This window comes from Protopterus annectens, chromosome 1.part2 (assembly GCF_019279795.1).
Source record: "Protopterus annectens isolate FY-2018-M chromosome 1.part2, PAN1.0, whole genome shotgun sequence".
Lineage (NCBI taxonomy): Eukaryota > Metazoa > Chordata > Ceratodontiformes > Protopteridae > Protopterus > Protopterus annectens.
Genome location: NC_056727.1, coordinates 449711054 through 449737870, shown reverse-complemented (window position 1 = coordinate 449737870; position 26817 = coordinate 449711054). Strand labels below are relative to the sequence as shown.

Here is a 26817-nt window from a genome sequence, read left to right as displayed (position 1 = left end):
CATTATACCAAACCATATTTTTGATTTAAGTTATAAACATTTTTTTCCCCACAAACAGACTTGGAAGCAATATAAAATAATGGAGGCATGGAACTAGTAGTCATTTCTTGCATTTGCAAAGTTATTAGCTACTCTTCCCCCATAAGCAAAGGCTTTCAGTGGGAAAAGAGAAATCTTCAGGTACAAGCAATTAATATTTATAGGTCTAAAAGTACAATTGTGTTGATAACCTACCATAATTATACATGTTCCAGTACATCTGTGCTGCAGTACTTGGCCTTTGGACTTCCTAAGATGCAGAAGCATTGTGCCAGCTCAAATAATAGTCATACACTTTCCCTTAGCCAGTGGACACCCTTGCTGGTTAACATCAAGAAGTCAGTAGCATAAAGGGTCACCAGACAGCAGCATATTCAGTTCTTTCTTGCTATGTCAGTTCAATGTAAAAGACCAAATATATAAGTGTTGTCAGTCCATTTGGGTTCCTTAAAACCAGAAGGTATAGTCAAATACTTCATTGGGGAATCTCTTATCTTTATATTGCCTCCTTAGCCTATTCTACATCAAAAATATCTTTTATCATTACAGTATTTAGCTGTTTAATGACTAAAAGGTCAATAATTGTCTCTAGAGTAGGAACCACATCTGTCATAAAGACTTCCATTCTTAATGTCTGTTCTGTTTAAGGCCCAAGCATGACATGTCTAACTGCTTACTTTATGCTAGGGTTAATGATAGAACCAAAAAGCTTAAAATTGAATCCCTCCAGCAGTACCTAGACTCTGGCAGTTCTCAGCCTTTGCATGCCATGGCACCTGCCAGTTCCCAGGAACAGAAAACAAACAAAAAAAAAAAAACACAATGGTATACATTTGTGGTCATAAGGGATTCATGACGTGGGTGGAGGATTACGTTGCCATGTATTTATATTCCACATAAAACTGCTACTATGTACCTTTTGAGAATTTGGGGATAAATAAGCTTTCCATGGGGATTATTGTTTTTGGGTGGGGACTGTAACCTAACTTGCAACACTGACTATATATCAGGAACCTAGAAGGGAAATAACAAAGCAGGGTAGATTTCAGAAGAAATGTGAAAATATTTGGTATGGAAAACATACACTCGGTAGTAGGAACACAGATGAGTTTACATATTATTCCCCAAGAGACAATAACTGGGCTAAACTGGATAGAAATTATATTTCAGAGGAACATGAATATTTAATTGAAAGCTTCGACACATCAAATAGCTACTTTAGAACATGCACCAATCTTCTTCTTTCGGCTGCTCCCGTCAGGGGTCGCCACAGCAGATCAACTGTTTCCATTTCTTCCTGTCCTCTGCATCTTGCTCCGTCACAGCATGTCCTCTCTCACCACATCCATAAACCTTATCTTAGGCCGCCTTCCTCTTTTTCTGTTACCTGGCAGCTTCATCCTTAGCATCTTTTTCCCAATATACTCTGCATCCCTCCTCAGCACATGTCCAAACCAACATAATCTTGCCTCTCTGGCTTTGTCTCCAAACCTTTCAACCTGGGCTGACCCTCTAATATACTTAGTCCTAATCCTGTCCATCCTAGTCACACCCAGTGCAAATCTTAACATCTTCAACTCTGCCACGTCAAGCTCTGACTCCTGCCTTTTTGTCAATGCCACGGTCTCCAACCCATATAACATAGCTGGTCTCACTACCCTCTTGTAGACCTTCCCTTTCACTCTTACTGGTACTAGTCTGTCACAAATCACTCCTGACACTTCTCCACCCACTCCATCCTGCCTGTACTCTCTTCTTCACCTCTCTTCCACACTCACCATTACTCTGAACTGTTGTTCCCAAGTATTTAAACTCATCCACCTTCGCCACCTCTACTCCCTGCATCCTCACCATTCCTCTATCCTCACTCTCATTCACACACATATATTCTGTCTTAGTCCTGCTGACCTTCATTCCTCTTCTCTCTAGAGCATATCTCCACCTCTCCAGGGTCTCCTCCACCTGCTCCCTACTCTCACTACAGATCACAATGTCATCTGCAAACATCATAGTCCACGGGGACTCCTGTCTGATCTCGTCTGTCAACCTGTCCATCACCATTACAAATAAGAAAGGGCTCAGATCTGAACCTTGACGTAATCCCACCTCCACCTTAAATGCATCCGTCACTCCCACTGCAGACCTCACCGCTGTCACACTACCCTCGTACTCTTACATACTTCTCTGACACTCCCAACTTCCTCATACAATACCACAACTCCTCTCTAGGCTCAGAACATGCACCAATAAAAACTAATATAACAATGTAGGGTAATGAAGTAAAAATGAGGCCAATGTATTTTCCTGCTTATCTATTAAAAAAGAAGAATTTAAGGAATGGGTAGTGGAAAGTATTCGAGATTTATTAGGCAAAACAGAAATAAACTTTAGAAAGTACAACTAGAGAGTGGGACAAAACGAAAATGTGACTTTAAAATACATGACAGAAATAAAACAGAGAGAGAGAAGGGAAATAAAGTAATAAGATTATTTAAAGAAAATGACAAAGGTTAAAGTGTTGCAGAATAAAGGGGATCTCACCCAACAAGAAAATGAGCAACCTGCAAATTACTAAAGGGAAAATAAGAGAGTATTTGGAGAATATAAACACGTTTAGAAAGGTTGGTGTAAGGCAACTATTTTTTGCTAACAACTCCAGAGCACAAACTATCTTAGCAGAAAGACTTAACAGAAAGGGTTGTCACCAGACTTGCCTAGAACAAGAAAAATAACCAGAAATCCTACAGAAGTATTACAGATATTTTGGAAATTGTATAAAAATTTGTATAAAGTAAAGGAATGTGGAAACCAAGAAAAAGCATAAATGGAAACATTTACGGAAGACTTACCTATACCATGGGTAGAGGAAGATGCGGCTCAACATTTAACAGCTACGACTGGAAGTGAGAAGACAAAAACTGTGATGTATAATCACTCAGCAGAAAAGCCTGAAATAGATTGCACTCCAATGGAAATGTGGAAGTTGCAAGGGAAGAAAGTGAAAAACACCTGAATTGTTTTGTTTTAAACACCATTTTAGATGGAGAGGGTACCAGCATCTTTTAAGAAAGCTGTGGGGCTGTACTGCCCAAAGAGGAAAAAGACCCTTCAGATTCTATAGGTCAATTTCAATTTCAAAGCAGGACTATAAATTATTTAGGTATACACTAGCTAAATGATGCAATAAAGCCTTAAAATACAATTGAGGACTTAAAATGTATAAAAGTGTGTGAGCTTGGTCTTTGTTCTCTCTCGTCTTTATATTTCTCGCCATCTCCACTTAGTTACATCATTTGGGCCTACTACCAGGGAAAATATTAAGGTATATCATTTCACATTTGCCTTCATTAAGAGCACAGGGTAACTGGAAGCCTCCAGCTAAGTCCAGAGAGGTGGCAGTACTGCAAAGCTAGGAAGAAAGCTGCGGGGAATTGCAGAATTCTGCAAGCCTTCCCAGGAAAGTGTGTGTATAAATAAGAACTTGAGTGAAAGGCAGTTAACGTGTGGAAGGGGATTGGAATGTACTGCGGTTCACAGAAATTGTAGTGAGAAACAGGCCAAGGGTACTAGGAAAAGTACTCAAGACTACATACAGGCCACCTTCAGAGCTATCCAAGGGTGGATGATGAAAGCACATACCAGGACAACACTGCATATTCCTTTTGTACTCTTGGAGACAAGCTGAATTTTGTGAACCGATTACTAATTTAGACTTGTCTGCAACTACTTTCTTTTACTTTCATTTTAACCTTGTACGTACCAAACAAGATGTTTTCTTCATATCTGGTGGTAGTGAGTGCCACCAATCATCACATTTTTCGTCAGTGGTGGGATTCAAACTCCACCTGGACTAAACATCACATGGGAGATTATAAGGTCTTTTATTTTACATGAATATCCTGAAGTGGCTGTCCTAATCAGAAGAGAAAGTCAGTGCAGTGTATTACACTCTATTATTCAAAGAGTCTGAAGAGTTATCAGTGGGGACTCTCAGGTGAGAAATCAACATGAGCATTAAAAGTGTGCACCCATTCATTTCAACAGAAAATGCTGTTTCCCCTAATCAAGCAGATGAAGGCCATGTAGCATTCAGTCAATTAAATGGTACACTTAACCCTGTTTGTTATCAAACCTCCTTACTACCATATGTGGCACACCTCACCACTAAGGGCTTTTCATCCAGAAAAAAGGAGGTCATTGTCCCACTGTACTCATCCCTCAGACACATTATAGAGTACAATGCCCCATTTAGTATGTACCTCACAAGACATCTGCAACAGCTGGAAAGGCCGCAGAAATACCTCACTAAAAGAATCACAGGCCTAAAGCAGATGCCCTATGCTGACCGTCTAAAAAACTCCAGCTATACTCTGTGGCATATCGTCTACTCAGAGGTGATCTCTGCTTAACATACAAGGCCATGTCAAACCCTGAGCTGCTGGATATGCTCCACTTAAATAAATCCCAATCCCTCAGAGCCGCACACTCCAGGGATCTAAACCTTGTCATCACAATGAACAAAATATGCTAGAGGGATAGGTTCCTGACCCAGAGATTCCCCACACTCTGGAACAGACTGCCCATACATGTCAAGCAGAGCGCCTCCTTGGCCCTCTTCAAAAGGAACCTTGACAATTGGATGGGAGATAGGAAATTCACCTCAGGGATCACATCAGTCGCCCTGCTACACAGGGTTCCAGGGGATCACATCAGTCGCCCTGCTATACAGGGGTCCAGGGAAGTAAATATTGTGGAAAGAAATATCCACGGAATTGTTATGGCTAGGCTTGTAGAGGCCCTAGGGCTGATAGCCTAGTACCAACCTATGAACCTATATAAAACACAACTCTACCAAACTGAGCAGAGCATACTGCTCAGCTCTGGTGAGCATCTAGGAATAGTACCTACTGTCACTTGGGAATTTAAGATGAGACAAATGGAAGGAGAGAGAAAGAGAAACATATGTCAGAATGCTGAGGCGTATTGTGGAAAAAAAAACAGGCACAAGCACACTGAAAAATCAGGAATGTACTTTAAGGAGAGGTGAAGTAATTGCAAAATCAGATGACATTACGGTTAATAAAACATGCCAGTATATGCATTAAAGCTGTTTATTTTTTCCTAACCATATGTGTTCAGAAAACACAAAAGAGACAGAAGAGGGCAAAGAGGCAAATGTGTTACTCAGAGTAAAATTTAAAATGAAATTTAATTTAGTGGACCAAAACATGACTTGAAAGTTCAGAATTAACAAGGGATCATTGAGATATAAAGCCCTTTTATAAAACTGGGACAAGTTGGTGATTTGCACTGAAAGAAAAAATAAAACCAGAATACGTGATATAGAGAATAATTAAAAAAAAACAGTAAGTATGTTAAGTCATACAGCAAATTACTGAATGGATTTCATAGCAACATAGAGAATGAGAAAGAAGTCTTAAGAGCAGTAGAAATGCATAAAATAAGTATAGAAATGGCTAAGAAATCAGAACTGTGTTATGTAAGAGAAAAGTGAAGTTTTTCCTTTGTTATGGATTATGAGAAAAAGAAAGCTTAAAAACAGCAGGGTTAGAGCTCCTCCCAGTCACACTTAAGTCAGCTCCCGAGCCAGGCAGAATATGATGATCCTTCCCAACTGCTTCACTTCCCAGTCAACAGGGCATGGAACAAACCTTGTCAGCTATAAAAAAAAAAAACCTCTGCCTGAAATGGAAGGGCCTTACCCAACAATGGAAGGTGTCAGGACATGCCTCATAAAAAGGAGGTGAGCTTCAGGGGTAGAATGGAGCTATTGGTTGGTAAGAGGATTGAAAGTCAGTGGCAGACCTCGATGATGAGCAAGAACAGGCAAGCAAGCACATGGAAAGAAGAGCTAGCCATGTGGTGGGGTTAACTCACTGGAAAAAAGAAAAAGGGTAATAAGGAGTTTCAAGTTAAGAAAAAATATTAAGGGGGATTCACTCTGGGACATTGTTTCACTATACAGACTTGCTACATGAGGCATCCTGAAGTAAACACTTCTGTTTGCTTTTGTTTCTCTTCTTCCCTTTGTGTGTTTACCGCTTGTGACACTGTCTCATTATATTGGAGGGAGGAAGAAAGTGGAGCTGTTTTGTCAATCCAGAATCTTTTGGTGTGAAATATGGTGAAATGTTGGTTTTCATTCAATTAGGCAAGAAGAAAATGGTAGCGAGAAAAAAAAGCTGTTGATGTACAGGATTAATGGAAAACTAATTTATGGAAACAGGTTTAGTGAAAGGGTACTGATTATTTCATTATGCCACACCATCTTTTAATTAACAATAATTATCTAACAACGTGATGTGAAAGCTTAACAAATGGCCTGTGGGAGGTGATAAACAGTAGAAGGGAAATGACCGACTGTAAATCAGGAAAGTGGGATTTCTTTGTGACGACTAATTCATAGCAGACTGCATATTATTACAGGAGAAATAGAACAGATACAATATTACAAACAGCTGCGGAATCAATATAGCTCTGCTTAAGCACAGGTCGTAAATGCCCCAGCAGTCTCAATTACCCAACAGTGAAACACACACATACAAACTTACTCAGAATTCAAGGGAGAAATAAAGCACGTCTGACCAAATCTCCTCTCCCAGACAGACAGCTTGCCACCATCTGTATATAAGGCCAGACTGTAGTACCCTGGAGAATTTATTTTTCCCCTTTAGATATGAGCAATTTCAGAGCTAGTATGCTTTAGGCAGTAGGGACAAAGGGGGGAAAAGTTCCCCTGCAAAAACACTAACAGTGGACTTCAGCTGTCACTACCTCATTACCAGTTTAGTACTCTATGATCTCATTTCTGAGGACTTATTCATATAGAACTTCAGTCAAGAAGACATTTTATGTAATAAGACATGGAATAATCAAGATTGTGATCATGTCTCTAAACATAACTCATAACCAAGTTCTCATATGTTCATGAAATGGATACAAAAAAAAAAATCACCTTGAGAAAACAATGAAACTGCAATTACTTACTGGGATAGAGGGCATTATTTAGTTTTCAGCTATTCTTGTATCAAATGTTTATTTTGCAGGAAAAAAAGTCTGTGAACTGTACTTTTAATGCTGAATTTAGACTCACGTAAAACTTTTTCCCTACTTATTTAAATAAATGCAGTGGGGTCTTTAACATCCACCAAAGTTACTACTAACTCAAACAGGAGCTCAGTTTCAGGTCTCATCTGAAGGACGGCATTACAGAAGTGCAGCTCCCCATTAATGCCACACTGCTGCATCAGTACTTAGAGCAATTGGCACTGCAGTCTTGAAACACATCACTGGGTCTTGAAAGGCTCCAGGGACAGGTTGGGAAGGAGCACTATGAATCCGTACAAGACACATTCACAAATATCCAGCATTAAGGTCAGTACTTCATGCAACTTGTCTACTTTACTTCAGGATGTTTCACTCAGTAAATACGTATAATGAATTAATGTCACATAAGTAAACAACGTAACACAGAAAGAGAAGAGGATAAACACAAAGAGAAAGCAGAGGTAACTTACTTTGTGACTCCTTGTGTAGAAAATCTATAGTGTATGACAATGTTCCAAATAGCAACAAAGTTGAAACACACAAGAAAAAAGGAGGTAAAAGTTACCTTTTCTAGGCCAAGATCCATAGTACTTTACCAATGTAAGTTCTTTCTCTGGAAATGACACATAACCTGCAGTATTTTGTGAATGTGTGTACCAAAAACTGCCTCATAACAGTACAGACTTCTTCCAAGGATATTCCTACAAGAGGCTATGAATGCCGCTATAGCTCTTGCAGAATTAGCCATTACCACTCCAAATAAAAGCATACCACACTTCTGCTGCATAATACAGGCAAATCCTGATCTAATTTGCCATCTATTATGTGAATGCTACACTCTCTGACATTTAAAAGGGCAGAAGAAGTTGCAAATCCTTACTAAGTATTTTAGTCCTCTCAAGAAAATATATTCAAGTTGATTTAATAGCAACTAAAATGTAGCATCTTCTGTATTTTCTGAAACAGAAATGGCTACAAATAGGTGAATCATTGGATTTAAATAAGCAACTGAAGCCACCCAATGATGTATCTGGGATTTATTCAGAAAGACACAACCCATGGAAAGCAATGAAGGGCTTCAGTGAGGACAAAGTCTGCATGCAGTTCCACAACCTTAGATGACATGGCTTCCTTACATGTCAAGTGAAAGTTACCCAATGAACACCAGCACTTCGAGTTACAAATTCAGCAACTGTACAAGTCCCTGATGGGATTTTTCTCATTGTTTCTATTGGGGCAACAACATTACTGAGCCCTTTCTAGGTGTTTCTCTTTTCACTGCAATTCTTCAACCATGGACTCAAAGAATGAAGTTGGGGTACCTTAAGGATGCAAAGGGGCATCTCTACTATAAAAACATCAAATCTGTGATTGGTGACAAATCATCACTAGTTGATTTGTCAGGGAGTTGGGAGTCAGGACTTAGTGGATTAAGTGATTAACGTTACAGCCACTAACAAAAGGTTTATAAAGATAAATTTCAAGGCATATACAGCAACAGGCTTTTTTCAGTCAAAAAAATTCATATCCCCATGATGAAATGGGTGTTTTACTGGTGGTCAAGTTAATATATCCTCCAGAAAGACTTTGGCATGATCTCTTCTTGGGGGGCTGACCTATTTGAACTGGAAAGCAGAAACATCATCTAACAGATGTGAAAGTATGGAGCACCGCATAACTCTTTCAAAAAGTTCAAAAATCATTGTAAGGAGGCACAGAATGAGTAGCAACTAGTGCCTCTGGCACAAAAAAAGAGAAATGCTTCCCCTTAGTCATGCAGACATCACAATGCAGACATCACAAGATAAAGGTTTATTTGAGGGTTCAAAAATGCCCACAGTGCCACTCAGGATGCAAAGAATTTTGGAATCTAAACAACCTATCAAATGCAAGAATTTCCAAATGGAATTCAGTATCATGTCATTAATCATCAAAAAGAGACTAATGTGTATCAAAAGTGGTATGTAGCGCGCCCTGGACAGGGACTGCAAAAGTGAATCAGAGTACCAAACTGGCCAGAAAGGCAGATATGATATCATGTTAGCTGCCTAGTCTTGCTTTACTTTCAGTAAAAGTCTGCAGAAATGGAAAGAATAGGCTTGCATACAGAAATTCTGTTTCCCACATCATTATGAAGGTAGTAATGACAGGCTCTTAATTCTTAGGAATACGATAATGAGTACAGTAAAATATGGCTTTACTGGCCAAAGCAATAAGTCCTAAAATCGGAGCTCAATTAATGTACAACACTGCTAAAGTTTAAGGATCCAACTCAGTCAGGAGTGACATCTGATCAGCTGCCTGGTTAAGAGGTCCAACTAATGAACTTTCTAAATTTGTACTGCACTGATCAACATTTTTTTTTAACCAAATCATACATTGCTAAGGTTTTGTGACAAAGGAAGAAGGAATTAATTCACCTTAATCAAAGCAAGATGATGTTTGTCAAAATCCTAATACAACCTGGCTTGAGAAAAAACCCGAATGCCACAAATGCTACACTGACTGCATTACAGTCCAGTAAACCAGTGTGAAAGAATCTGCTCAGCTACGTCCAAAGGCCTTTGCTCTGTGATTGAGAAAATATGATTTTGATCACCTAAGAAACACTGACCATAAATAATGAAAGGACACATCGAAAAACAGAAAGAAAAAGTGGCAGAAAGACAGTTCCCACAGCAAAGTACTTTTGCAGTTTTTTTTGTTGGATAAATACAGACAGTCATGTCTTAGGAGGTCTGGGACCACAGATCTTTTAGGTATCACAGTAAGTGCCCCATGCCAACCCAGACCGGAAATGTGTCTATAATAAGGCCTAAAACATTGTTTCTGATTTGCTGAGGCTAAGGAGTGGATTAAAATTGCCGACACCTACCACCATAAATCTGAACTTTAAAAGCAAAAACATCTTGGCCTTTAATACATCCACCTTGTCCCAGAAAACTCCAGAACCTGGGATGAAGCAAGCAGACATTTTGCTGGCTTACCATGCCACTAATTTCTTGAAAATGATTTTTACATTTTGATGGAGTGCACTGCTGACTCGCTGACATGTAAACTACAAAAGCTAGTGAAAGAAAGCTGCAACAACTGCTATAAAATCATGCATGAAAATCTTAAGGAAGATAAGCAGAAGAGTATGGAAATAAATGAAGTAGATACCAAATTTAAAATAAAATTTTATTATTATAATAAATGAATATCCTATATGTTGAATGAAAGAAATTACAGACAGCAATTTCAGAGGCAACAACAAACTGGTTCAAACCACTGACAACTAAGACTGTTTTTATATACTTTGTATTTTAGGGAACTGGGAAGAGCCAGAAGAAAAAATCCTGACCTAGTTTTTTCTTTTCAGGTTGCCTCCACTGTCTTTTTTTTTAAGCAAGATGGCAACATTAATCTATACTTAAGCATTCTGATGTGGAGTAAATATGCTTGTTTGTATATGCTTAATAAATTATACATATAAATATTATATGTATTTATGTATACACACACATTATTCTTATACATACATACATACACTGTGCGGCTATGCATATGAATACATGTAAACATGTGTACATATACATGCATTTATACATTAAACACACACACCTATTCACATATACATACACATATGTAGCACACGCAGTGTGTGTGTGTGTGTGTGTGTGTTTCTCTCTCAATGTGTATATGCATATACACACACAATGTATGTGTATATATATATATATATATATATATATATATATATATATATATATATATATACATATACATATATATATACACACACACACACACACACACACACACACACAAACTTGCATACGTAAACATACACATGTGTAAGTATACATTTATATCCAGAACCTGCGGATATATATTCAAATCCATTTTTATGCTAAAACTGGAATATGCCCTTCCTTTACTAGCCTTAAGTAACCCCTATAATACAAACCTTCTTCAAAAATCACTAAATAAAACATGTGGTCTGTTAGCCTATTTGACCAGCACATGCACCACTAGGTACTGATATGATCTATCCTCACTTCTTTGACCCCCAATTTGACTCATTCTTAACTTCTACCACTATATACAAACTAATAAGTTATTACTTTTGCTCTCTGTTTTCAAAATTGTCAACAGCTCTTCACACTGCCCTCTTAGATTCAGCATCCCTGGCATGACTTGCCTGAAAAGACTTCCATTAACTTAATCATGGAAATAGCCTTCCCTAAACTAGTCCGTGCTGCATGGAACACCATTCTCAAAACACTTAGAATCCTCCCAAGTCTTATGCTATTCAGGAAGACTCTCAATTCCACTATACATCTATTACACAATAAGATCAGGCCAAACCTCACTTTGCCACTTTTACCCTTTTATTATTTATTTAACGTTTGTTTACTGTGAAAGTCAGGCGTGAAACAAAGCCAACATTCAGCATGGAGGCCTATGGAGAAATGCTCCAGATGCATGTCTTTGTAACATGGGAGGAAACCGGAGCACCCCGAGGAAACCCACACTAACACAGGGAGAACATACAAAATCCACACAGAAGGCACCCCAGCCGTGAATCGAACTGGAGAACCTCTTGCTGCGAGTCGATAATGCTGCACCACTGTGTCGTCTTTTGTTTACAGTGCTCCTCTCTCTTCACTTCAGTCCTCCTCTCATTTCAGAGCACTGCTTTCTTGCTTTATGTAACTCTTGAACTTCATTCATCCTTCCGGTTTAGTTTTATTGTATGCCATCTTCACTGCTCTCTGGGACTCCCTGTGTTAATGCAATTCTATGCTGCCCTATTCCGGATCGGGGTGACTTTCTGTTTTACAGTGCCATTCTATACTCCTAAAGCCTTGCACTCTAGGTATTATACAATGCAGCCATGTCCAAATACATATTATGGTTTGTACTCAAATGTACTACTCATCATTTCTGCATACAAAGTTTTCACTAGATACCTAAACCTACTACTGCCACGTGATCAATACCAGTTGTGGTACAGGTACCGAACCCAACGCACACACACCCTCCGTTTCTCAAACAGTCTCCCTTTGCATATCAAGCAAAATACTTCCCTAGCACTCTCTAAAACGAGTCTGAAAGACTGGATGTTGATTGCAAATTTTCACCTTGGGAAAATCTACCCAATGGGAGACAATACTAATCTCATTTCAATACTAAGTGATATGGCTGAGCTTCTCTATAGTGTACTTGGCTGTAAGCTTAATAAAACCTGTAAACCTACAGTTGCGTTCACTTTAAGCCCCAGGTTGTAGATGACAAGAGACTTTGGACCAGTCTACTTATCCATTCTTTAAAAGGATTAAAAAACAAAGATAATAAAAAAACAATTGCAAATCATTGTTACTCTCACATACACTGGCTGGACAAACTGTACACCCAAAGTGACGTAAATAGCCCAAACTTCTCACACACTTATTACTTCTATTTGCCTTTGACTGAATGGAAAATCCAACTGGGCAAATCCCCTTTTCAATGCAGGAAAAAAAAGCTCCACACTACATACATTTGCATAAGTTAACAGTAAAACTGCAACTGCACTACATAACAGTCAGGAGCATATATCTAAACAAGTGACCACCAGGTTGTGTACACTACATACAATTATAGCATGTTGAGCTCCCACACTTCAACAGATCATTCAGCATTACTTTACAGTGTATGTTTTCTTACATTATTTATGTAGCAGCCCATTGGGACAGTCTGACTGGGATGACAAGCATACCTCTTTTTGGTGGAGGTGTAGAGAGAAAAGCTCTGTATACAGTTACAATTGTGCAAGGATTAATAAGTAATGCAGTACAAACTTATAAAAAAAATAAAAGTTAAGAAAAAAAACAGAGTACTGTATGACAATGCAAAGTTAAAAAGAATATTACATTTACAGCTGACAGTTGATAACTATACATTACATTAAGCTTTTCATATCCAATACACACGGAGTATAAATGTCCTGCTAAGTAGACGAGGTAGCGGGTGGCATTAGTTTTGCATTAGATATAACTGTGATAAAGGCTATTTGGAGGGCAAGGCAGATAAGGAAAAGTATTGTAAGGTAAAAGAAAGAAATGAGAAATAAAAGCAAAGTCAAGAGTAGGTGTGTTGTTATAGAAACAAGTCAGCGTTGGTCAGGATTATGTCAGGAGCAGAGCCAAGTTTGGGACAGATGTTCTTTAAGGAGAAATTTAAAGTTAGTAATCCGTAGGTGGAAATGGATTGAATTCCATAACAGAGTACACAGTTACAGTAAACTGCATCATCTGCAAAGTTTTTTTTTTTTTTTTTTTTGGTGGTTGTAGAGAGAGAGACAGAGTTGGATTGTAACTCTCTTGTCAGTTGAAGTTTAATACAATGTTTAAAGTGCTGGACAATTTTATGGTCAATATAATATGGTATTAGCTGTGATTAACTAGGAATAAGTCAGGTGACTGGGTAATTCTAATCACATCATTTTTAGTGAAAGACAATAACAGGAGTGATAGAAGGTTCGAGGCAAATTTTGTGATTTTTATTATAAAAGGAACTTAGCTTAGATATGATGCTATTAAGTATGAGTGAAGCATACAGTAGTGATGTCAGGAGGTAGGCAGCTACACTGTTTTTTCTTGCATTATATGTAACGTAAAATTTGGTTCTGTATGAAGTCCCCAGTTTTTGATTTTTTTTTATTACACGATATTTATGTTGATCATAATTGAGATTATCATCTATTACAACGCCTAGAAATTTGGTTTGTGACACTACTTCTATGGATGTTAACATCATTAGAAGTGAAGCTAAAGACATGTTGGAGACAGATGTGTTTCTCAGAGAATTCACATTCTCTGGAACATGATCCCCATCTAGGTGAAGCAGAGATGCTCCCTATCCCTACATAAGCACAACCTGGACCAGTGGATGGGTTACCAGAAATTCACACCTTGTCTGGCACCTATGCCTCTGAAGGACAGAGGTAGTCAGTAAACCACCCCCTATACAAATCAAATTTGTGGGTCACATTTGGGTTGCACACCTAAGCTTACAAGGCTTATAGTGGCCCTAGTGGTTGTTAGTCTAGTATACTACTATGGGCCTATAAAAGTCAATACTAAAGGGCTCTGGCTGACTAAGTCTGCAGATGACTGCAATCTAGTAGTAGTCAATGAATTCCCAAAGGATTTTGTGGACAGTAACTTCTGACCACACAGCTTATAAATAAAGGGTTGTGCCCACATCAATGGATGTCACTGCTCCCCTTTCTCAGCCTCATTAGGCCAACCATTGAATACAATGCCCCTTTTGACATTCATCTGTCCAGACACATGCAAGAACTGAACACCCACAAAGCCTAAACATGTCCTACATGGACCGAATGAAAGCTCTGTCACTATACTCTGTATCCTACAGACTGCTAAGAGGTGACCTGTGTCTGGCACACAAGGCATCCTCTGACCAATTACTTAATTTACTGAACATCAGCAAATCAAGTGGTATTAGAAATACTAAGTCACTAGATCTAAATCTCTTCTGCAACATCAAAGATCTGTTTGGAGGGACATGTATATCTCACACATGATACAGCTGCTATGGAACAGACTCCTTATCCACATAAAACAAAGCTCATCTCTGTCCATATTCAAGCACAACTTGGATCTATGGATGGGAAACAGAAAACGTTTACCCCAGGGCTGCCCCACTACTACTACTACTACTACTACTAATGGACAAAGGCAGCTCATAAATGCTTTATCCCATGCATGTTTCCTGTCAAATTATACATGGTATGATCCTAGTTACTTTCATTGGGGTAATATATAATTATCAACTATGGGATGGGCAAGGTCAATCTATAACAAAATGGGATGGGTTATTTTGAGCATAAAAAGGGAAAACTGGCTAGGCTTAAAATGGCCTGCAAGGGCAGCTAGCCTTGTACTTGCCTATGAACATAAAATGGATTGAAGTCAGAGATATCTTTAGGGGTGAAGAGCATGAGTTTTGTTTCACTGGGATTAAGTAGAAGAGGAGAGTTAAATAGCCATGTCTCAGTGGAACAGAATTGTTTGTGTAAATTTTTGAAAGGAGGCGTGTGTGGAGACTGAACAGATGATGGTAGAATCATCTGCATATTGAATTGTTGTAACATTTATGCAGGCCTTGTGTAAGGAAATGCTGTAGATGTTAAAACAGCAGTGGACCAAGAACAGAAACTTAATGTATACCTATAGTTACAGGAAGGAAGGACGAGCAAGTCTGTTGCCACTTGACTGCATGTTGTAACCAGGATATTACAAGTCAAGAAAGGTATGATGAACAGAGAACAGTTAGTTTTTGATGAAGAACAGTGTCAGAACATTTAGATAAATAAAGATGGAGACTTTTATTCCTTCCCATGTTAGTAATATTTGTAAAGCTCAGGAGGACTACTGTGGTGCTGCGTTTAGGTCTAAAGTCATGTTGTCTATTTGTGATATTATTTGAGACTATTTTTATAATTTGGGTGTCTACTCCATTTAAGGATATTGGTCATTGGGGAAAGAATGGCAACTGGACAAAATTTACAGAAATCTGTGGAAGTACCTCCTTTTTGTAGTGTAATCATGTAGGATGTCTTCCAGATGCTGTGGCTTAGGAATGACTGATGAGAATAGCTATGGAGTATGCTGGTGCATTTCCTGCCATCACATAAATCTGCTGCCATGGTTAAGGGTTTTAATTTTTGACTTACTTTTTAAAAGTAAATGAAGTAACTGGTTGGAAAGAGAATAAGGTGTTGTTACTAACAGTGATGAACAGAAGAGCAAGACTAGTAGGGTTGCTTTTAACTAGTTTCAAGACAGTTTGGATGAAAAGAGAGGTGAATTAGTCAGCTATTTAATCTAAACTACTATAGTTTTGGCGCGCTGGTGTGGTGGACTACCCTGGTTTGACTAGCTTATTAAAGGATTTCCAGAAAAGTACAGGATTCTTATTGTATCTTTGCTGTGTAGTTTTAACAGGTTTGTTAGGATTTTTAATCATCAGAATTTTTTAAGAGCCGAGTTTTACTTTTTAAGTCAGTGGTGGTGTTTGGTATCTTTTGTAAGCCATGGGGCAGGGTTATATTTTATTCTTTTTGATGTGTTACAGGCATGCTGATTTAAAATATTTTGAAAAGTAGCGTTAAAGAATGACATTGCATCACTGAGTGGAAGGGATTTTAGAGGTTCATTGGTTAGTACTAGGCGAACTGCCCTTGCGAGCCATTGTAAGCCTAGCCAGTTATCTCTTGTGAGACTCAAACCCTACACCTTGTGTTTGTAAGGCAAACACCTTAACCATTAGGCCACCCTCCCAACTCCCAACCAGGTGACTAGTTGCATTTATATAGTGTCTTAATAGAAATTTCATTAAGTTTGTTGCCAAGTTATTATTTTTTTTGCTACAGCTGTTGTGGTGTTAGATGACAAAAGTGAGCAAGTGATTACTTATGATGTCTAGCAAGCAGTCAGAAGTATGGATAGTACTACAACTGGAGGTGAGTTTTCAATTTAGTATTGACTCACTGCCACTTCAATTAGCTGTTCTGGTGGAAGTATTTATGACTTGTGAAAAGCCATAGAAGTTAGTTTCTAGGTCAGAGTTACAAGTTTTCCAATCAATGTTAAGTTCTCCTACTATAATAGTTTATAACTAATGTTGTTGTTAAACCAGTTTAATATAATTTCAACTACTGTTGTAGTACTACTTAGTAGATATAAATGGTTGTTTATGTATAGTCATACTGTAATATTAGTACAAAGACAGCAAAGAAAAGATGCATATTTTATCCAAACAATTAATATTCACCCAAGACCTGTAACCAGGAGATTATTTCAGTAAAAGTGATGGTTTAACAACAGCATTTCTTGCGTTTGATCTGACTGCATGAGCGGTACAAAGACAAGGCTGTTCTATTGATACGCATGACTTAACTGGGTTTTAAAATTATAGAGAAAATAAGATTTAGAATAAGAAGAGACTTAATAATGGGGTTGTGCAGAGTCTTGTTGTTGAAAGATACGTCTTCAATGAGATTTTGCTTTGTAGACGAGACAAGATATTTTGATATTTGTTGAGACTGAATTCCACAGTCTGAAAGCATACAGGCAGTCACAGTTATAATTTTTGTACTTTGAGTATGTATTAGGTGTTACTGAATACAGTTTTCTGTGGGGTGTGTACCAGTTTGTCTGGTGGTAGGGCATCTGTCTGAGGTACACGATGTTTTGGGCAGGCTTAATGGGGAGTATAAACTAGCAGATTTGATAGCTCTAGTCATTTAAGGGACTGAAGTACTATCTCGGACTGAAGCATTAGGTAATGATGTGTTTGATTAATGGGGCTACTTGCAAATTTTGCAATTTTATTACAAGATTGCTCTAGTTTGACTACCTGAGAGGACTGTAGATTAGTGAAATCGATGAAGCATACAGGACACTAGGGAATAGAGAGGTCTGAGCTATAGTCATATATGCATACTATATTAGAAAAGATCTGACTTTATAAAAAAAACTCAGTGTTCGTAATCTGTAGTGAATAGAGTATTTTGTACTAGCTCAAGTCTAGTATTATTAACTGTTACTATTTTTAAGTTACAGTAGTTTGACTACTGTGTTGGATTTGAAAATGCAATTAATTTAGTTTTAAGTGTATTTAAGAGTAGTGCAGATTATTTTAGCCTATGTCAATTTTTGTAAATGTTATGCGTTTATTTTACTTATCCTTTGTTGATCAGGTTTGTCTCACCAGGTTAGTGGGCTCTTCAGGTGAGACTTGAGGTGATATTGGTACTACTGGGGTAAAGGCATCACAGAATAGGTGCCAGGGGATCCTTTACATCCACCTAAGCTACCACCAACTCAAGCCGATGGGACCTCTGTTTAATTGCCTCATCTGAAGGATGACACATTCAGGACCATAGCACCATCCACCTTTATGCTGCATTATAGTGTCAGCAATCGATCTACCTGCTCTGGGAATAGAATCCACAGCCTTCTGCACCAAAAGGACAGTTTGTTACCTGTTGAGCCACTGATACTGCATAAAGTAAAGGAACATTGTAGGTAATATTGGGAATGTTTGATTTAAGGGACAGCACATATTAGTGCTAATTTGTAGGCTTGCTGGGTGAAAGACTGTAATTTATTAGTAAATAAATTAAAGAATAAAGACCCAAAAACTGAACCTTGTGGCACACCTTAAACATATTTGTTTGGGAGTTTAATAACTCATCAGCCTGACATAAACATTATGCTCAGTGGCTGAGATTACTTTTAAAGCAACTGATTGCATTGTTAGGCACAGATCCCCCAAGTCTAAGTAACAGTATGGGAATAAGTTAGCTTCTTGCTTGCACAAGCATTACATGAAGTCACTACTGTATTGGAATATTATTAATATATAAAGTCACTTGCAACCCCTAATTTTGTGAAAGTTAAATGTTATTGCAGTCAGTGTGCTGAAACAGACACACACATGCACCCACACACAGTGGTAATGCTTTCATTTACAAAGTCAGTAAAAGAATGGATTTCTAGGATACCACTGAAAAGAGAGGAATACCTCACACAATGCTATTCTTATGAGAAAATTGAAACTGTCAAGCTCCACTGTGCCTCTCACATCAAAAGATGACAGTTTAAACACATTTATATACTAAATGATAGATAACATCTTACTCTATATTTTCAGTACTAACCCTACCAGTTGTGACTCAGTTAAGGCTTGTTAAAAAACCTGCATAGCCAGTGATAAGTGTGGGTAGTTTACTTCATTGTTATTCAGTTTCTGTCTTATACAAGTGGTACAGTGAATTATTTTCTGATTAAACTGTGAGCTTTGGCCAGCTAAGACCTGCATGCAATCAACTGAACGCATAAGTGAAGTTAAGTAAATTTTTATCTGCACTTTTTTCAAATAACACACGATTTAAATTAATTTGTTTGTGTTGCACTGAGCAATATCTAGCTGGAAATTGTGACTGTTTTTTCAGTAGGTCCCCAGCCACCCTCCCCGTTTTTGTTTTGGTGTTAACCTTGGTGGCTTTGAAACTGCCTGCCCCTCTTGTAAATATGCACTTGGATACTCCACTTGGGCCCATCTCATTTGCTCACTCAGAATTTTTTTTTTTTATCTGCTTTTACTGTATTTGTGTTTCTTCCTACTTTATTTTGCTTTTGCGTCATCTTAAAAGTACTCAATTGTATTTATTACTGCTTGGTGTAACTCACTCTAAGCCTTTCAGTTTAAGCACGTGGGCTTCAGACCAGTTGTTTTACATTAAGAAGGTTTGTGGTCTGCACTGTAGTGGCAGAACAGGTAGCTTACATCCTTCTAAGTTGGGAACTGCTGATTGAGGGCTCAGTGTCTGTTATTCTAAAAGTGTATTAATTCTGGTTTAAGCACTTGGGCTTCAGGCCAGTTATTTTACATTAAGAGGGTTCGTGGTCTGCACTCTTGTGGGAGGAGAGGCTGGACTCTGCACTTCTGAGCTGGGAATTTCTGGTTAAAGGCTTATAGTGCCTGCATATTTGAACTGCTTCTTACTGAAATTGGTACCCCTTGTTTGCTGCAGCAAAGACTAGATCCAGGCCTGCTGAATCTAGCTTTGTTGGTATGCTTGTTGTTTGTTTGCTTGTTATTTCCCTGAAACGCTAATTCCACCTAAAACGCGGCTTTTCGGCGCTTCTGTGGATCCCTAGTGATATCTGCCTTGCTTATTGTACTTATTTCCTTGTTTCACTTGAAAGAAAGTTACTGTTTGTCATTTTTGCATTTAAGTTACCTGTAACACATTGCATTTAAGTTACCTGGCACTTGCTCACTAAAGCAATTATATAAGTCAGCACTAAAAAATTAAAAGCACTACACCCTCACAAACTCCCCTTGAGTACCTTGTTCCCCATTGGCCCTTTTTTTCAATTATAAAGGAATTCCCAATACTATTCTAGCATGTCCAAAGGTCATTTGTCAATCTCCTCTCCGGTCCAGCTGGTGAATCTGGGAATCTTGAGGCAATGTTACAACTGGCTCATGTACACAGACAATCCTCTCCTCCTCCCAACAAATTCCAACACATGTGAGAGATGCAACCATATAGCCAAACTGGAGGCTAAGCTCTCTCAACTCAGTACTGCGTAACCAGTCAGAAGGAGAAGGAAACCACACTCACTACAATTCCAGTCTTACATAGACCTACCACGACAGCAAACCAAACACATAAACACACAAAAACATACTCGGAGGCTCTAAATAAAAATCTGCCTAAGCAGCAGAGACCTCCAAAGCAGACACCCAAGCAACTGCTACCCCAAAACAAAACACATGCAACACATAGCTCACAAAGCCAGTGTGCCGAACAGTCACAGCCCTTAAGGCTAAACAACACACCTGATACACTTGTAATAGGTGACTATCGTCAGGCACACTGACGTCCCGCTCACCAGGCTGAACAAGGAGAAGGTCACGGTGAGCTGCCTGTCGGGCCCTAGGATCCGCCACATAACACAAGCACTGCTTTCCAGGTCACTCCAAGGCAAGTAGAAATATGACTCCGTCATTGTCCATGCTGGTGTGAATGACCTGAGACGTACCTCGCTGGACTACAAGAAAAGAGACATAGAGGAGCTCTTCGAGCATGTAGCCCAGGCCGGTATGACCCTAACTTTGAGTAGCATCTTACCCTCACCAAGAATGATGCCACAATATGAAGACAAGATGATCAATTTCAACAATTGGCTTAAGTATTGGTGTCATTCAAAGGGGATCCAATGCCTGTCAGCCTGGGATGTCATGCTCGACAAGCCAAGATGCTTCGCTAGGGACGGCTTGCACCTGTCACCCCTGGGCTTTCGGATATTGGCAAAGGCTCTTGCCACCCCCATAGTGCCTTTTTTAGGCAAGGCTCAAAAGACAAACCCACCTCCATAGGTATCACAAGGGATAAGAAACTAAGAGTAATGCTACTCAACGCCAGAAGTCTAAACCTCAAGATGCACGCACTCGAAACTCTCCTTAGCATGGAGAACATAGATATCTGTGCAGTAACAGAAACCTAGTTCAAGGCTCCGAGAGCACCCCAGTACTACCAGGTTATACCTCATACCATGCTTTTCAGCCCCAAAACTTGGACCGAACAACAAAAGGAGGGGGAGTATCAATATTCATCAAAGATACCCATACCTCCAGGTTGGTGGCACAGCACGAAGCATCAGAGACTATCCATGTGCAACTAACAGTGGGTAAAACTGCCTTCCAGTTTACAGCCTGCTACAGATCACCCTCCCAAACCCAGGAACCCCACTCGGCCTTCCTGAGAACACTGGAAAATATGAAGGTCTCTCCAAACACCATTATATTGGGCGACTTCAACTACCCAAACATAGACTGGGAGCATTACTCTAGCTCCAACACCCTAGCCCAAAGGTTCCCAGAATTTATAAACTCAAATGCTATGGAACAACTTGTTACCACTCCCACAAGAAGGGAAAACATACTGGACCTGATCATCACCAACATGGGGACTCTATGCTCCAGACCAGAAGTGTATCCCTCACTGGTAAGATCAGACCATAAACTAATCTCAATGGATATTCACATCCCGACCCCACCCCCCAACCCAGAAAACCACAGTGAAAAACTTCAAATTTCACACTCCTCAAAACCGAGGTGGAATCCTTCAAAGCCCCCGGGCCTGTGGAAAATACGGCCCAGACCGCAGAATCCTTTATAAATGCATTCTATGAACACCTTCAGGAATGCATGGATCATGCAAGCCCACATAAAACCAAGACCCAATCCTCCAAAGGCAGACGTCCTGTCTGGTGGACCCCAGCCATAAACAAACTATACAATAGAAGGAGGAAGCTACTACATGATAGAGCAAAATCCCAAAAAGGGAAGGCATCTCTGATCAGTATAAGCAAAAAACTACGGGCACTCATAAAATCGTCTAAGGCCAGCTTCAAGAGAAAAATTGCACAGGACACTAAGGATAATCACAAGGCTTTCTTTAGTTATGTTAGGAACCTGGGTGGGAATTCCCAGATATGCTCAGAATTAGTCCAAAATGACAAAAAATACACCGAACCCACAGACATTGTCAACATCCTAGCTGACCGGTTCAGCGCAAACTCCCCCCCCTCCCCACCAGAAGGGCATATATCTACCCCAGCAGAGTGCTGCCCCCCTGACATCTCAGATGCTCAGGTAAGAGCCGCCCTCTCCAAAGCAAAAAACACAGCATCAATGGGACCAGACGGTGTCCCAGGCTGCGTCCTACATGAACTCCAAGAAGAGCTAAACCCAATCATAAAACTACTGTTCAGTCTCAGCCTTACTACAGGATATGTACCCAAAGAGTGGCGTACAGCAACAGTGGTCCCTCTCCACAAAGGTGGTGCCTCAATGGATCCTGGAAACTATCGCCCCATAAGCCTGACTAGCTTGGTCTGCAAAGCTATGGAAAGGATCATCATGGACCTCATAAATAAAGATATTGGGGACCTACAGACACTAGATCCTACCCAGTTCGGCTTTGTTAAGGGCAGATCCTGCCTCTTAAACCTGGTCGATTTCTTTGAAATAGTCACCAAGGCCATTGACGAGGGGAAGGTGGTCCACACAGCCTACCTGGACCTCGCAAAAGCCTTCGATACAATACCTCACTCTGGCATTATAGATAAGCTCACCAGCTTAAATATAAATCCCTATGTCACTAGATGGGTTTCAAACTGGCTCAAGGACAGAACCCACATGGTTAGAATTGCTGGAGCCATGTCAGACTCCAAACCAGTTACAAGTGGCATCCCACAAGGCTCAGTCCTGGGACCTCTCTTGTTCGGTATATATTTCTCGGAGGTACAGGCCAACACGGAAGGACTGTGGCTGACCAAGTTCGCAGATGACTGCAAACTGGGCGCCGTAATCGACTCTCCAGTCGACACAAGCATCCTCCAAAAGGGCCTCATAGAAACAGACAACTGGTGCCAGAGCCATGGCCTCAAGCTAAACGCCAAAAAGTGTATAGTCATCCCCTTTGGCAAAAACAAAGTGCCCACAAATTACCACATAGGTGGTAATCCATTAAGTACGGAAGAAGTAATTAGGGAGCTGGGGACCCAAGTCGATAGCAATCTCTCATTTGACAAACACGTGGCCAAAGTGGTTAGAAAAACATTTTATATAGCCCACCAAATCATGAAGGGATTCACATCTAGATCAGGGGAGGTCATCGTGCCTCTTTACTCATCCCTTATCAGGCCCATAATTGAGTACAATGCCCCTTTTGGGATGTACCTTACCAGACACCTGCAGCAACTGGAAAGACCCTAAAAGTACCTCACCAAGAGGATCACAGGGCTCAAACAGATGCCATATGCTGCCCGGTTAAAGAAACTCCAGCTCTACTCAGTGGCATACCGCCTGCTCAGAGGCGATTTGTGCCTGACGTATAAAGCCATGTCCAACCCGGAATTAATGGACGTGCTGCACCTCAGAAAATCCAAATCCCATCGAGCTACGCGCTCGAGAGACTTGAACCTCAGCACTGAAATAAATAGGACATGCTGGAGGGACAGATTCATAACCCAGAGGCCCCCTTCACTCTGGAATAAAATCCCAGTGCAGGTTAGGCAGAGTCCCTCATTGACTCTCTTCAAGAGGAATCTTGATGAGTGGATGGGAGATCGTAGGTTTACCCCGGGTATCACTTCTGTGTCACTGTTAGACAGAGGCACAGTATACTAACCTCGAAAAAGGGCATAGCAAAATTCATTTAAAATGGGTGGCGAAAGCCAAACACACTCTGGCTAGGCTTATAAATTACCTAGGGCAGATAGGTTCATAGGTTCATACTAGGCCATTACATTTTAAAGAAAATAATGACATACAACATATATAAAATGAGAACTAGTTGAAAATTATACTGGTTTACATCCAGTGAATTACCATCAGTTCAAGAATTACTAAAGTAATATTCTACTTTCAGTCTATTTGAAATAGTTTTGTTACTACACAGAGGATAATAAATACTTGCAGTGAACAATGGTTTCTTTAGATCTGTATTCCAGATATTACAAATTAATGACTGCAATGTTGTCTGGCTTTTAAAGATTAATATAAATCCTAACAAAGGCCTTATCACTAGAGTGGGTGTTAGTGGTGCAACAAATTACAGAACATCACCTAGAGCTAAAAATAAAACAACACAGAATCAAGGAAGTTGGTCAATTGTCTCAATCAAGGCATTGTTAAATGGTGAGAATCTCATTATGCACAATGAGATTCTAATAGAAAAGTATCGGAACACCAAGTTAGACTAATACATGGACAATGACACGTTCTAGCGACGTCCAGGTGAGATGGCAGAGAGTAAGAGCAATTATCTATAATGTTGCATTGCCTTTTGATCCTGTGGTCATGAGTGACTGAGATAAACAACAGGTGGTGACGTAAGCCACTCCAGTTACAGAAACACAATGCACAACATTACCAAATAAATACACAAACAAAGTAAACATTAGCTGCAAAATAAGACTAAATTTGAGATGTACATTTTTGTTTACATACGTCAATGACGTTTGAAGCACCTACACAAAGTATAAGTGTCAGCAAAGAAAACATGAAATCAGAATGGACTCTTGGTTACTATACTCAAAAACTTTTCCCGATCATTGTTCTCAGCCTCTTAACAAACATTCAGAGACACTTTATTTAAAAATATTAGTATTATACTGTATTTGTATAATTTATACACTTAAACAGCTGACAGAATAAGAAACTGTGAATTCACATACATTCTCAAAATAAATAAGTATATAACGCTAACTATGTGAATTCCATCAGCCTTTTTCCTCACAAATCACCAGTTTTAAGGAGTAAAGTCGCAACAAAATATACGAAATAGTTGAGTGATAAATTATCACTGATAATAGTCCATGGGTTGCAAAAATGCATATGCTTTAACACATCAAATAGTATATAGAGTATTTAACAGAAAAATACCACAGCCAGCCTGTTAAATGTGATCACGCTAGATGTTTAAACATATCCAATCACCATAGCAAAATGATGACTGAATGGTTGGAACAGCTTCTATACCCCTGTCACTTACCCAGAAAATAACGATGAACACAAAAAAACAAGACGTGCTAGAAATTTCAGTCAATTGCCACCAGCCAAGCAATTGAAAAGTATGAAGAAAACTAGTCCGATTACGATAAAGACACAAAGAACACAAAATAGTACTACGATACAAGGATTACAAGTAGTAATGTTGGCAGGAAGTACACCTCAGCGCTTAGCCGGTGTTCCAGACGTCACTGACATACGTAAATGGGCCACGCCTACAAAATCCTTCCACGTGACTAGTCAAAGAAGTTACGTCCAGGATCGACCTTACTTGAATAAGGCAGTCAATATAAAACTCATGTGTCCCACCTCTTTCAAAGTTTCGTTTGTGATAATGCTAGCAGTACTTTACCCATTTAAAACTTATCTCGGCATCCTATGCCTTTTCTGATTCTGCCATACGGCGGAGCTTAACGATCCTTCAAACGCTGAAAGGTGACGTCAACAGCCGCTTCTCTGTTCCTTTTAATGTAAAGATTGCAGGGCACGTCCGATTTGTTAGTTGCAGAATAGGAGAGGAGCAAATCTTTAAATATAGTCAAGGACACTTTTTAAAATGTAAATATTAACGATAAGGGAAAACGTGCCAAAGTCCAATTGAAGAGCATTCAGTGACGTGTTACCCAATGTCTGATGTTTTCCGTTATCAGTTGAAACTATATGATAAAACTAAAAAGCGTGAAATTATTGCTGAGCATATTTCTCGGCTGTCCGTGACATTAGTTAGAAATAACAGTTTGTTAACACTGGCATTAAGTACGGAAGAAGTAATTAGGGATTTGGGGACCCAATTAGATAGTAATTTCTCCTTTGACAATCACGTTGCCAAAGTGGTTAGAAAGACCTTCTATATAGCCCACCTTAACACGAAAGGGTTCACATCTAGATCAAGAGAGGTCATTGTGCCCCTCTAGTCATCACTCATCAGGCCCATAATTTAGAATGCCCCATTTGGGATGTACCTTACCCGACACCTGCAGCAACTGGAAAGACCCCAAAAGTACCTCACCAAGAGGATCAAGGGACTCAAACAGATGCCCTACGCGCAGTTAGGCTAAAGAAACTCCAGCTCTACTCAGTTGCTTACCGCCTACTCAGAGGCGATATGTGCCTGACGTATAAAGCCATGTCCAAACCAGAATTAATGGACATACCTCAGGAAATCCAAATCCCTTAGAGCTACACCTCCAGGGACTTGAACCTCAGCACAGAAATAAATAGGACATGCTGGAAGGACAGATTTATATCCCAGAGGCTACCCTCACTCTGGAACAAAATCCCAATCCATGTTAGGCAGAGCCCCTCAATGACCCTCTTCAAGAGAAATCTTGACGAGTGGATGGGAGATCGTAGGTTTACCCCTGGGATCTCTTCTGTGTCCCTACTAGACAGAGGCACAGTCAACTAATCTAAAAGGGTGGCGAAAGCCAAACTCACTCTGGCTAGGCTTATAAATGCCCTATGAACCTGTGAATGCGTAACATGCCGTTCGAACGTGGGAGAACGAGGAAGTTCGACTTTTTAAGATTCAAAATGAGAAAATTCCTCACAATGATGTCACTT

General features: G+C 39.6%; 1 protein-coding gene across 1 annotated transcript in view; it reads right to left on the bottom strand.

Annotated features, from left to right (window-relative positions):
- The window catches only part of SEC23B (SEC23 homolog B, COPII coat complex component), an 836569-nt gene extending 811128 nt beyond the window's left edge, over positions 1 to 25441 (bottom strand). The window contains exon 1 of the mRNA XM_044056987.1: positions 25238 to 25441. The gene's annotated coding sequence lies outside the window, so the exon portion shown is untranslated. The remainder of the gene's footprint in view (positions 1 to 25237) is intronic.
- Between the last annotated feature and the right edge of the window lie 1376 nt (positions 25442 to 26817).